The 13,601-nt window shown below is 36.8% G+C and overlaps 1 long non-coding RNA gene across 1 annotated transcript; it reads right to left on the bottom strand.

The window, feature by feature from the left end:
* Positions 1 to 1,589: 1,589 nt before the first annotated feature.
* LOC119736294 lies at positions 1,590 to 3,379 on the bottom strand. The gene is made up of 2 exons (XR_005272303.1): positions 2,990 to 3,379; positions 1,590 to 2,367 (listed from the first exon to the last, which is right to left on the bottom strand). It is a non-coding gene; the product is annotated as an uncharacterized LOC119736294 (long non-coding RNA).
* Positions 3,380 to 13,601: the final 10,222 nt, after the last annotated feature.

The following is a 13,601-nucleotide window of genomic DNA, read 5'->3' as shown; positions in this document are numbered from 1 at the left end:
ATAGAATTTATAAAAAAAAAAATTATATACTGTACCATAAGTAATTCATAAGTGCCCATTTGGGGTTGAAATCACCAAAAGTATGGCATTGTTCCAAAAGTAGATATAGCGCCCTCTGGCGGTGACTTTGTGTGTCAATGTTGTTCTTCATTGGACGTATACTGACCATTAGAATGTTTGCGCAAAATTTAAAAGTATTGGAAAACTTTATAATTTGTGCCCCTAAAAATGCTTTTTTCGATCATCCCAAAATAGGCAACAATTAACCGCATCTTAACAAAATGACGTCATAGTATAGATTATCGGCTAACCAATATTCCAGTTTACATTTTAGGAAAATCGACGGTCGCGTATGGATATTAGGATTCCCCCCCCCCCCCCCTCCCCGTCATGCTAGTAAGAAGACCGGTCCTATCCTGACAGGGTTAATCAACATGCGGCACCGCTCTGATGTTGACCGCTTAGGCTCATCACTGGAAGTAGGTATATAGTCCAGGCATCAAAATGGCTGCCGCGTCGTATGCAAATAAACAGATGCTCATTAAAAAAATTCAAATAGTAAGGGGTTAACCTTGCATTTTTTTTTGCAAAATAGGACACAATCAGATAATTCTGGAAAATTGCAGATTATTAGGGCTTAACCTTGTATTTCTAGCAACATTGGGCGAAAAGAAATGTTTATAAAAAAAATTAAATTGTAAAGAGGTACCTTGTATATTTAGTAAAATTTGGCAAAATCAGGTTTGTATGAAAAATCTAAAATGGTAAGGGGTTAACCTTACTTTTTAAGCAAAATTTGGAGCATATTTTACTAATATTGGGCAAAATCAGATGCTTCTAAAAAATCCAGATGTAAAGTTTCCGCAAAAACAGCTGTTGAACCCAGGTGAAAATTCCAGTTGAAACCAGTTGAACTGGTTTCAACTGGTCCCAGTTGAACTGGGAATTGGTGACTGGTTTTAACTGGTTTAACTGGTATTAACTGGTTCAACTGGTATGAACTGGTTTTGAACTGGTTTAACTGGTATGAACTGGGCAACTGGTTTAACTGGTTTCTAACTGGGCAACTGGTTTAACTGGTTTCTAACTGGTTTCAAACTGGTATGAACTGGGCAACTGGTGTAACTGGTTCTAACTGGGCCACTGGTTGAACTGGTTTCTAACTGGTTTCAACTGGTGCCAAATCAGTTTAACTGGTATGAACTGGGCAACTGGTGTAACTGGTTTTCAACTGGTTAACTGGTATGAACTGGTATAACTGGTATGAAGTTTCCAACTGGTTCAACTGGTTTCCAACTGGTTTAACTGGTGTACATGGTTTCCAACTGGTTTCCAACTGGTTCACAAATGACATGAGCTGTTGCCAACTGGTTTGGAACTGTTAAGTCGTTTTGAGTTGGTCTGTAGTTGGCATCAAACTGTCGTTAGCGGGTTGAAATGGTCTTGAACAGGCGGGCTGAGATCTGTGGGTTGCTTCAAGGGCGAATACATGTAGTTTGTTGAATATATCCAGATACATATTTTGCAATTGATAATAAAGAGTGATTATCCGGAAACAAGTATTACAAATGAGACAAAGGGGAGCAAAATGTTTTGGCAAATACTGTACGTTGTATATATTTGACACTATTTACAAAATGTGTATCATCATAATCAATGAAATATTATAATTGGCTTTTCAAATAAATAGATGCAGAAGTCTTGAACCATGAAAAACTATCAAGATGGTGGTGGAAGTTATTTTACACTTGATTTTTACAAGATTTTTTTGATGGCTAGATGATTTTCCACAATTCAACTTACATGTAAATTTGAATGTTGAGGATAAAAGAGGGAAGGTTTTGGTTTGAGTTTAATGCCTCTCGTTTCATAATTAGGCCACAATCCACGCTAAAACAGTAAAGCTAGCCTATTCGTTTAAATTATGAAACTCGTCTCAATATCTCGGTGAGTAAATTTACAGGAAACTTCAATGGCTTGATAAATCCAGGGCAATTAACATTCAGTCTCAGATCATCATAATATTGACAAAAAAATGGAGAAATGTATAGACCTGGGGAAACAGGTCCTGGGAAGCACAGAACTTTCATGTACTGGTCAAGTTTTATCGAATCAAAGATGAAAAACATCAAAGCTGTAACACTGAAGCCTTGCAGAAATAACGTCACTGTTTTGATATCCAGTTCGCGTGCTTCAAATGGTTATAACAATTACACTCCGAGTCACTTAATTTGCTGCAGATTGTTCCTATATATACGCGCTTCTCCAGTGTCTCCTGTGCCTTTTCCCGTCACTGTCGCACCCGTCTCTGTTGCAAAACTCCTCTCCTCACGTATTGATTGACTGTTCCATTGTGTCCATGGCTCCCTGTCATTGAGAACAAACCGAAAACAAATTAAAAAGTAAGAAAAGCAAACCCTCCAAAAAACCCTCAAGAACAAAGATGGTCTGGGCTGAATAAAACAGCTCTAGTTGTACTTTCAGAAACCACTACTTTGTCAGGATTTTGCTTTTAATATGTTCAGTCTTAACATTATTAAAAGTAACCTGATTAACTTCTGCAATGCCGAAGAAATTGTGATCTGCAATTAATTTGTATCCTAATACCACCAATATTTCATTTACCTTGCTTTATGCAATACTTTCCTGATTCCTGAAATTATTAAAGGTGTGCTGTTTCTTGCATTTTATAGGAATACGACAGAATTAACCAGGAGTCCAAACTCATATATTCCTCATTGTGATTGCTTCGAGTATTATGTAGGACTAGTCGTGCTAGTAAATGTACAAAATGTATAATACTTGGATATGACTATGAGCTTTATTTTCTCACCAGCATGGCCAGCTGTTCACAAACAAAGCTTATAAGCATGTTAAGCAAATAATGATATCAAACATAAAATGTAGTACAAATGTGACAGAATCTATGCTGTACAACGGATACGAATAAAAAAAAGCTGGGTATTTGAAACATTCAGTACAAACTTACCAGTAAGGCCTACAACAAACTGTAGGTTTGAAAGAACAGGGCTCCAGAAACGAAAGGTTCTGTCCAAACTATCTCCCATTCCGCAAAGACCATGGTGCTGCAGGAATATTAACTCTGACTAATAAGCTGTATGTTTACAGACATGTGTGATGCTTTTGGACGCGGATTTGGAACTGAATACAATACATGTAATCAGTGTTTTTTCGAGAAGACGATGTACATTTGTGCCTGCTCCGTCTTTAACCATTTTGAATGAGTAGTAGAACTGAACTGCATGCAGGCTAGCGCAATGTGGCCTAACGGTTTTTCTGGTTGAGGCAAGGTCATATTTACATGTACAGTATATGCTGTGTGCTGACCACTAGCTCAGTACGTGTGTCAAAGGGCATGAAGTGACCTTGCGCAAGATACATGTACAGTATATGTTGTGTGGAATGTACATGTACAATGCATTCCCATACAGTATATCGCTGCACGGGTTGGGGGGGGGGGGGGGGAGAGTCCATCATATTATTGAACCGCAACCACAACAAACATGATGTGCAGTCTTGAATCATGTTGGCTGGTTTTCTACTGAAAATCTTAAGTCAATTTCCCATTGAAATTATTCTCTTCAGTTCTCAATTATAAGCTCCATGCAAAAACTGAAAAACAATTAATGATCGACCATCTACCGCAAAGCAAAAAAATATATATAACAATTGAGCAAATGGCAAATAATTAACAGCTGGTAATAACTTTTTTCATTTATATGGTTCCATCAACTGGTTTCAATTGTTGATGGTCCGGGCCCTATAGCTGTTGGTTTTAAATTTCCTGTTGACACTGGTTTCTGCAACTGGTACGTTAACTGGTTTCAACTGGTCCAGAACATGTTGACACTTGGATACCACTACCGTGACCAGTTTGGTTGCTAATTCAACTGGTTTCAACTGGTTCCTATTAACACCACAAGAATTGCCAGTTGATAACTGCATGGTTTCTTAACACTGGTTTCAACTGGTTCCAGTTAATTGATATGGCACAACAAGAATTGCCATGGTTTCTTCAACAGGTTTCAACTGGCTGCATGTTGACACAACAAGAATTGCCAGTTGATAACTCTTTTTTCAACTGGTTTCAACTGGTTCCTGTTGGCACGACAAGAATTGCCAGTTGGTAACTGGTAAGTTCAACTGGTTTCAACTGGTTCTGCTGAATCCAGTTGAGCTACCAGTTGAAACCAGTTGAATCGAACAGGTACCAGTTGGACACCAGTTAATCCCAGTTAATCCCAGTTAAAACCAGTTGAAATTGTAACTGGTTTCAACTGGAATTTTCACCTGGGAAAGAGAGCCCAATGTTGAACTTTACTGAGTCTGAGGTCTATCGAGGGGACGATCCTTATTTCAACTCCCGGAGATTCGCTGACAGTCTCTATTTTTCTTTTTAAGAAAGTCGAAATAGCTGAAGAGGGAGGTGAGAATCTATATGTGCCCAGATACAAAGAGTAGAAATCTACGCGTCTGCCTTTTGAAACTACACAATTGCGGTGTTCATTGTTGCGTAATGATCCGCCTAGCACACGACTGTTTTGCACATTAGGCTGTGTTAGCTTCCTAACAAACCAAACACACTGGGCTCATTATATCGATCTTGTTTTTACCCATTAAGGTAAAGCAAATGGACCCAGTAATCTTCCTGGCGCGTTTGCTCACCTATAAAGACAACTGTTCTCAGTTTAAGGACGATTCTAAGGTAACGAAATGGCCAAGTGGTTACTATTCGTCGTCCACGGTTAGCGGGGTCCCGGGTTCGAATCCCGCTGGTGTCTTTTTGGTTTTTAACGTATGAGTTCAATCATTTACTATAAGAGATTTAATTTCCCGTCGTCAAGTACCAACAGTACCTTAGCTTAATCGGTAAGCACTGCTGCTGGTACTGTCCGCGAGTTCCAGGTTGGCGCCTTCGTACAGGTTCAGGGCATGTGGTCCACTCGGAGGATCAGGGCTTAGGGGCCGCCCTGTTCCTCCCTTAGCTCTCTGCTTTTACATGGTGCCTGGCCCTCCGGGGTTATATGGATGGATAGGGAAGGAAGTGTGTATTGGTCGGGGACGCCGAGACCCCGGAAGAGAACTAAGGGATCGGCTGGGGCATTGTTATGGCTCAGACCGATCCCTGAAAGCTTGACTAGCACATAACTTTTTGATTTTTTAACCCTCTATCTTTTATACTTTAGTTTAGTTTAATTGATATCTACAGCTGCTCGGCAGGTCTACGGGTAGTATCAAAATTGAAACAAAGGTGTATGTCATAAATCAATGAATATTTCATAATTGACTATAATCAAAACGGAGTTTCGTTTGATCAATTTGACTATCATAATGACGCGATTGCCAATTGATGTAAGAACGCCATAAATTATATCGGGAAAGAATAAAGATGTACATTGTAATATAAATATTATTTATACATCTTTCAAAGAACGTGTCTTTAATTGTGAGCATTCCAAACAATACAGTAATTCGCAATAGTAATAGAATGGTATATGATAGCATGATCAATGCGTCTCTACTTAATTTTAAAAAAAATATAATTTAGGCCCCTATGTGTGAAATATTCTTTGATTGACTATGAGCATTCCATTCGAATGAGTTAATTCGCAAAATATAGCAACAACAAAAGAGAAAGGAAAAAGAGAAAATTCCTTTACCCTAAAAACTGGAAAAATAATTTGTTTTAAAAAAGTCAAACGGGACACTTCATGTATTGATTTAACAGTTTGCAAGGGGTTAACCTTACATTTTAGCAAAATTGGGGAAAATCGGATGTTTCTGGAAAATTGCAGCTTGTAAGGAGTTAACCTTGCATTTTTAGTAAAATTTAGATGTTTATGAAACATTTCAAATTGTAAGGGGTGAACCTTGCATTTTTTAGCGAAACTGGGCAAAATCAGATCTTTCTAGAAAATTTCAGATTGTAAGGGGTTAACCTTGCTTTTTAGTAAAATTGGGCGAATTTAAATGTTTTTGAACAATCTCAAATTGTAAGGGGTGAACCTTGCATTTTTTAGCAAAATAGGGCAAAACCAGGTGTTTATGAAAAACGTCTGATGGTAAGGGGTTCACCTTGCATTTTTAGCAAAATTGGGAAAAATCAGATTTGTATGAAAAATCAAAAATTGTAAGGGGTTAACCTTTGCCCAATTAGGGCAAAATCAGACGTTTCTGGAAAACTGCAGTTTGAAAGGTGTTAACCTTGCATTTTAAGCAAAATTGGGCAAAATGAGATTTTTAGGAAAAATCTCAAATTGAAAGGGGTGAACCTTGCATTATATAAGCAAAATCGGGCAAAAACAGATGTTTCTGACAAAAATTTCGATGTAAGGAATTAACCTTACTTTTTTCTTTAGTGAAATTTGGTAAAAATTAGATGTTAATGAAACATTTCAAATTGTAAGGGGTTAAGATTGCATTTTGTTTAGCAAAATAGGGCAAAATCAGATGTTTATGGAAAATTTCAAATTGTAAGGGTTAACCTTACATTTAAGCAAAATTTGTCAAAATCAGATGTTTTTGGACAATTTTAGATGTAAGGGATTATCCTTGCTTTTTTAGTGAAATTTGGCAAAGTTAGATGTTCATGAAAAATCTCAAATTGTAAGGGGTGAACCTTGTATTTTTAGCGAAATTGGGCAAAATCAGATCTTTCTGGAAAATTTCAGATTGTAAGGGGTTAACCTTGCTTTTTAAGTGATATTTGGCGAAAAAAGATTTGAATGAAATATTTCAAATTGTAAGGGGTTAACCTTGTTTTTTCAGCGAAATTGGGCAAAATCAGATCTTTCTGGAAAATTTCAGATTGTAAGGGGTTAACCTTGCTTTTTAAGTGATATTTGGCGAAATAAGATGTTTATGAAAAATCTTAAATTGTAAGGGGTTAACCTTGCTTTTTAAGTGATATTTGGCAAAATTAGATGTGAATGAAAAATGTCAGATTGTAAGGGCTTCACCTTGCATTTTTAGCAAAATTGGGAAAAATCAGATTTGTATGAAAAATCAAAAATTGTAAGAGGTTAACCTTTGCCCAATTAGGGCAAAATCAGATGTTTCAGGAAAATTGCAGATTGAAAGGGGTTAACCTGACATTTTTAGCAAAACTGGGCAATATCAGATTTTTATGAAAAATCTCAAATTGTAAGGGGTGAACCTTGCATTTTTAGCAAAATCAGATGTTGGGCAAAATCAGATGTTTCTGAAAAAATTCAGATATAAGGGGGTTAAACTTGGTTCTAAGTAAAATTGGGCAAAGTTTAATGTGCATGAAATTTTTTTAATTGTTAGGGGTTAACTTTGCTTTTTTTAGCAAAATACGGCAAAACCAGGTGTTCATGAAAAATTTCAGATTGTAAAGGGTTCACTTTGCATTTTTAGCAAAATTGGGAAAAATCAGATTTGTATGCAAAATCAAAACATTGTAAGGGGTTAACCTTCGCCAAATTAGGGCAAAATTCAGACGTTTCTGGAAAATTGCAGATTGAAAGAAGTTAACTTTGCATTTTAAGCAAAATTGGGCAAAATTAGATTTTTATGAAAAATCTCAAATTGTGAGGGGTGAACTTTGCATATATTAGCAAACTCAGAAATCAGATGTTTCTGAAAAAAATTCCGATGTAAGGAATTAACCTTACATTTTTCTTTAGTGAAATTTGGTAAAAATTAGGTGTTTATGAAAAATATCAAATTGTAAGGGATTAAGATTGCATTGTTTTTAGCAAAATAGGGCAAAATCAGATGGGATGAAAAATTTCAAATTGTAAGGGGTTAGCCTTGCATTTGAGTAAAATTGGGCAAAGTTAGATGTTTATGAAAAATTTCAAATTATAAGGGGTTAACCTTGCATTTTTTAAGCGAAATTGGGGAAAAAAATCTGATGTTTCTGGAAAATTGCAGACTGTAAGGGGTTAACTTTCTTTTTTAATAAGATTGGGAAAAATTAGATGTTTATCAAAAAATTCACATTGTAAGGGGTTAACCTTGCTTTTTAAGCAAAATTTGGTGCATATTTTACTAAAATTGGGCAAAATCAGATGTTTCTGAAAAATTTCAGATGTAAAATTGGCAAAATTAGATGTTTATGAAAAAAGAAATCAAATTGTAAGGGGTTATCCTTGCATTTTTAGCAAAATCGGGAAAAATCTGATGTTTCTGGAAAATTGCAGAATGTATGGGGTTAGATGTTTATGAAACATTTCAAATTGTAAGGGGTGATCATTGCATATTTTTATCGAAATTGGGCAAAATCAGATGTTTCCGAAAACTTTCAGATGTAAGGGATTAACCTTGCTTTTTTAGTGAAATTTTGCGAAGTTAGATGTTATGAAAAATTTCAAATTGAAAGGGGTTAACCTCGCATATTTTTAAAGCGAAAATGGGAAAAAAAATGAAATGTTTCTGGGAAAATTGCAGATTGTGAGGGTTAACCTTGCTTTTTGAATAAGATTGGGAAAAATTAGATGTTTATGAAAAAAATTCAATTTATAAGGGGTTAACCTTGTAGAATATTTTGACGGTACTGGTATAATATGAGGTCGGATGGGTTTAGGACTATTTACCGGTATGCGCCCATAGGGAGTTTTGGGGAGGGCGCTCTTTGGCCCGCCCTCTCCAAAAACATGTTTGATGAATATTCTCTGGGACCATTAAACCAGAAAAGCACTGGTACGCTAGTTTTCAACAACAACAACAACAACCGAATGCTAAATTTTGGCAAACCTCGGGATGGCCTGGGCTTTAGTGGTCAGAATTTAGAACGATGCTGTATAGGTACATTGTTTACTAGGCATGTTTACGCTGTCCTTCACAATTTATTATTAAATGTCAAAGGATAACACATTTGCTACTTTAGGCTTCAAATGCTTGTGTATTCGTCCGAATGTGACAAGTTATACTAAGCACAAGCGGCTCACAAACATATTTTTTTTATCAAAAATACTTGTGAAAACCTCTTCACCAAATAGGTTACTTTCTGCCTCCAATTAAATAATACAATAATTCGTGCCCATGATCAAGGGCGGATGGGGGGGGGGGGGGGCCAAAGGGGGCCATGCCCCCCCCCCCCAAAAAAAAACGAAACCATTTTTTTTTTATGTGACAACGCCATAAAGGCAGGCAATGAGTACACCGGCATCTTTTCCTCAAAAAAATTGGTTAAAGTGGTCAGAAATTGCCTCAGATCGCACCACAGAGCATTTAGAATCCAAAAATTGTTCGGGGCCCTTAAGCGGGACCCGAACCCCACGCCGTAATTTTTTGGACCGACTTTTTTGGGTGACGGAAATTTTTTTGCCCCCCCCCCTAAAAAATTGTGTTCTGGATCCGCCCTTGCCCATGATTGCAGCGATCGCAAAGCCTCAAATCTCAAATCGGTGTTTTGAAGTTGCTGTCCTCGTGATTAAAACAATTTTTTTTTCTCTACGTACCTTCACTTTATTTAGTTTATGAAACAAAAACTAATTGTTTCCCCTATTTGTTGGGCGTCTACATCCTTTCGCAAAAAGTATTTTTTTTATCCAACTTGCACGTGCCCGGATCCTCAAAAATAAAATAAAAACTAGAGATGTGTTTGTGGACAAACACAAGCTGTTTCGGATATTTGGAATACTCTGAGCACGGGATGTACAATCAGTGACGTCACTATAAATGTCATCTATAACAGCACATTATAATATGTACATCTCAAGTTACAACCAAATCGAACATTTTATTTCTATAGATATAGACCTATAAAAGAATGAAATGCCCCTTTAAGGGACTTCACATGACATTTGATGATGATGTCACTTCAATTTCCTTCTATAACACATCCATGTGGATATGCATACCAAGTTTTAACCCAATCAGACTTGTACTTCCGAAGTTCAGTTTGAAGAAAAACGTGTACAAAACCAATAGGGAAACAATGCATCTTTAATGTGATTTAACCTGACACCTCATGACGCCACGATGACGAATTTCTTCTAGGACCATCTATGGGTAGTGGTCTAAGTGTGTACTAAGTATAAATTCGATCAAATTTACGAAAGTGTCGAAGTGGAGCGTTTTCAATCGTGTACAAAACCTATGGGGAAAATGTGCATCTTTAATGTGAAGTAACGTAACACCTGATGACGTCACGATCACGAATTTCTTCAAGGACCATCTGTGGGTGGTGGTCTAAGTATGAATTAAGTTTAAAGTTGATCAGATTTACGAAGATGCCAAACTGGAGCGTTTTAAAACGTGTACAAAACATATGGGAAAAATGCATCTTTAATGTGACGTAACCTGACACCTGATGACGTCACGATCACAAATTTTATTCTAGCACCATCTGTGGGTGGTGGTCTAAGTATGTACCAAGTCTGAAATCAATCGGATTAATAAAAGTAGCAAAGTGGACTGCCAGAAGAAACGTGTGTTAAACCTATGGAGAAAAAGTCTGAAAAAGGAGAGAGAAAAAAAAAAAATCTTAACGAAAACAACAGCTGTTTCGGTGGGTCACCGAAACAGCTAAAAAAAAACTGGACCCTTTGAATTGCGCCCTCAATATTATGTATATATGCGGTATCTTAATGAATTAAAAAAATGTGTGCCTTTATTTGTGTCTGTAACATTTTCGAGCCCCCCCCCCCCCCCCCCCCCAGTCTGAGAATAAAATTATTTATTAACAATCCATCAGCTGACATGTTCGGGTGCCTCTACCTGGGTCTGGGGCCAGGGTCTTCCACATCCCATTTTAAAGCATGTACTTGTATTTGTATGAATAAAAATGAACCAAGAGTATTTACTTTTACTTGTCAGCTTTTACGGGCTATGAACGCGGGGTTTTGGACAGCGGTGTTTACTTTTTACATTTTTTCTTATTCCCTCTTCCTTTCCCCTTCCTTCTCCATTCTTCATTTTCTATTTTGCCGAAAGCACCATGCTTTAGCCGACAAAACTGACAAGGGGGGGGGGGTGGTCCCCAGCAACGACCGTGCAGTGAGGAACACTGAACCCGGGTGTTATAGTTGGGCCATAGAATATAGTAGCTCATTTAATCGTAATGAATTCATATTAATCTACAACTACAAGTTCACGTAACGGAGACATAGTAAAGGGCAAGACTGCTTTATCTCAAAATAGGTCCATGGAATGTAATGTGTTAATTGCAATTTGAAATTTTTTTTGCCCAATTTTAGAAAACAAAGCAAGGTTAATCCATTACATCTGGATTTTTTCAGAAACATCTGATTTTGCCCAATTTTCGTAAAATATGCACCGAATTTTGCTAAAAAAAAAGGTTAACCCCTTACAATTTTAGATTTTTCATACGAATCTGATTTTGACAAATTTTGCTAAATATACAAGGTTCACCCCTTACAATCTGCAATTTTCCAAAAACATCTGATATTGTCATATTTTGCTAAAAAAGGAAATGCAAGGTTAACCCCTTACAATTTCATTTTTTCATAGCCATCTAACTTTGCCAATTTTTACTAAAAAAGCAAGGTTAACCCCTTTCAATCTGCAATCTAGAAACTTCTGATTTTGCCTTAATTTGGCAAGGTTAATTCCTTACATCGGATTTTTTTCAGAAACATCTGATTTTGCCCAATTTTGCTAAAAATGCAAGGTGAACCCCTTACAATCTGACATTTTTCATAAACACCTGATTTTGCCCTAGGCTATTTTGCTAAAAAAGCAAGGTTCACCCCTTACAATTCGAGATTGTTCATAAACATTTAAATTTGCCCAATTTTACTAAAAAATAAAGGTTAACCCCTTACAATTTGAAATTTTTCTTTCACATCTTATTTTGCCAAATATCACTAAAAAAGCAAGGTTAACCCCTTACAATCTGAAATTTTTCAGAAAGATCTGATTTTGCCCAATTTCGCTAAAAATACAAGATTCACCCTTTACAATTTGAGATTTTTCATATAAATCTGATATTGCCCAGTTATGCTAAAAATGCAAAGTTAACCCCTTACCATCTGAAATTTTCCATAAACACCTGATTTTGCCCTATTTTGCTAAAAAATACAAGGTTAACCACTGACAATTTGAAATCTTTCATACACCTTATTTTGCCAAATTTTACTACAAAAGCAAGATTAACCCCTTACAATCTCAAATTTTCAAAAAAGATCTGATTTTGCCCAATTTCGCTAAAAAATGCAAGGTTCACCCCTTACAATTTGAAATGTTTCATAAACATCTAAATTTTACTAAAAATGCAAGGTTAACCCCTTACAAGCTGCAATTTTCCAGAAACATCTGATTTTCCCCAATTTTGCTAAAAATGTAAGGCCAACTCCTTGCAAACTGTTAAATCAATACATGAAGTGTCCCATTTGACTTTTTTAAAACAAATTATTTTTCCAGTTTTTAGGGTAAAGGAATTTTTCTCTTTTTCCTTTCTCTTTTGTTGTTGCTATATTTTGCGAATTGACTCATTCGTATGGAATGCTCATAGTCAATCAAAGAATATTTCACACATAGAGACCTAAATTATATTTTTTTTAAATTAAATAGAGACGCATTGATCGTGCTATCATATACCATTCTATTACTATTGCAAATAACTGTATTGTTTGGAATGCTCACAATTAAATACACGTTATTTGAAAGATGTATAAATAATATTTATATTACAATGTACATCTTTATTCTTTCCCGGTATAGTTTATGGCGTTTCTTACGTCAATTGGCAATCGCGTCATTATATAATGATAGTCAAATTGATCAAACGAAACTCCGTTTTGATTATGGTCAATTATGAAATATTCATTGATTTGTGACATACACCTTTGTTTCAATTTTGATACTACCCGTAGACCTGCCGAGCAGCTGTAAATATCAAACTAAACCTAAGTATAAAAGATAGAGGGTAAAAAAATCAAAAAGTTATGTGCTAGTCAAGCTTTCAGGGATCGGTCTGAGCCATAACAATGCCCCAGCCGATCCCTTTAGTTCTCTTCCGGGGTCTCGGCGTCCCCGACCAATACACACTTCCTTCCCTATCCATCCATATAACCCCGGAGGGCCAGGCACCATGTAAAAGCAGAGAGCTAAGGGAGGAACAGGGCGGCCCCTAAGCCCTGATCCTCCGAGTGGACCACATGCCCTGAACCTGTACGAAGGCGCCAACCTGGAACTCGCGGACAGTACCAGCAGCAGTGCTTATCGATTAAGCTAAGGTACTGTTGGTACTTGACGACGGGAAATTAAATCTCTTATAGTAAATGATTGAACTCATACGTTAAAAACCAAAAAGACACCAGCGGGATTCGAACTCGGACCCCGCTAACCGTGGACGACAAATCGTAATCACTCGGCCATTTCGTTACCTTAGAATTGTCCTTAAACTGAGAAAAGTTGTCTATATAGGTGAGCAAACGCGCCAGGAAGATTACTGGGTCCATTTGCTTTACCTTAATGGGTAAAAACAAGATCGATATAATGAGCCCAGTGTGTTTGGTTTGTTAGGAAGCTGCATAACACAGCCTAATGTGCAAAACAGTCGTGTGCTGGGCGGATCATTACGCAACTATGAACACCGCAATTGTGTATTTTCAAAAGGCAGACGCGTAGATTTCTACTCTTTGTAT

Source organism: Patiria miniata, unplaced genomic scaffold, assembly GCF_015706575.1.
Source record: "Patiria miniata isolate m_02_andy unplaced genomic scaffold, ASM1570657v1 HiC_scaffold_29, whole genome shotgun sequence".
NCBI classification, from domain to species: Eukaryota; Metazoa; Echinodermata; class Asteroidea; order Valvatida; family Asterinidae; genus Patiria; species Patiria miniata.
Note: the sequence above shows the minus strand (reverse complement) of the source record. Positions and strands in the feature narration are given on the sequence as shown.